Below are 1,136 nucleotides of genomic sequence, written 5' to 3'. Positions count from 1 at the left end.
AAAAGTTTTCTTAAATCCTTAAACGGATAACGCGAAATTAGAATCAGTGTTTGCTTCGTGAAAATTTTTTTAAATCCTTTAATGGATAACGTGAAATTAAAATCAGTGCTTCTCTCAAAAGGACAAGACGATCATCCATCACTCGAACAGGTAATTATATTTTATTTTATTCAAATTCTTCTTCTTTCATTCATACAGAATCATTAGATTTTAAAATTTCAAATCTTTGTATTAAAATCTCAATTTTTAATATTATTATATCACTTTAATAGAATTTTATCCTTTCTTATTACAATTTTTTCAAACAACTAAACGTGTTTTTAATTATGTTGTTCTATTTTTGTGTTACAGATGCTTCACCATGTCCACAACTACTTGCTATGACAATGGTCTCCTCGATTACTTCCTAGTGAACGTTCTTCGCTTCAAACGGTGAGTCGCATGCATTTATGTTTTTCCGGTCGCTCAATCACGTCGTAGGATGAAAAATCCGAATTGACACGAATGACTGGTAAACGTAGAATTTTGCAAGAGCACAGTGACCACTGGTATTTAATATACCCGTGAATAGTAACAATTTTTATGTGTTTTATTTATTATAGGTTTTCTTGTGCATCGTGTTTTTGAATGTTTTAATAATAATACATGTAATATAATATTGACAATAAAATAAATTGAATAAAATTGATATTTAAAATTAAAAAATTGATATATATTGAATATTTTCAGAGTCATATATTTTCTGAATATTTGTTTATGAATTAAATATATATATTTTAATTAGTAATAAATGATTGAGATAATATTAATTAAATAATGAAGAAATCAGATATTATTCAATTTCGTTATAATTATTTCATAATAGTTATGAGTTTAAATATTATCGTTAATGTGATAAAATAATTAATAAATTATTTTTAATTTTCATAATGTATAATTTTCATAAGTATATATATGAATCATTCGATTTTTAGAATATTAATTATAATAGAATTTTCATCGAAGAATATATAAAATTTTATACACAAGAAGACATTTCGCGACAGGTAGATTTCAGAACCAAAGCAACAAGTCAAGAATATAATTATATTTATAATTATATAATTTATATAAATAGAAATAATGAGAATTAGATT

Source organism: Apis dorsata, unplaced genomic scaffold (assembly GCF_000469605.1).
Source record: "Apis dorsata unplaced genomic scaffold, Apis dorsata 1.3 scaffold_260, whole genome shotgun sequence".
Classification (NCBI taxonomy): domain Eukaryota; kingdom Metazoa; phylum Arthropoda; class Insecta; order Hymenoptera; family Apidae; genus Apis; species Apis dorsata.
The sequence above is the reverse complement of the archived record's forward strand: the minus strand, read 5'-3'. Positions refer to the sequence as shown.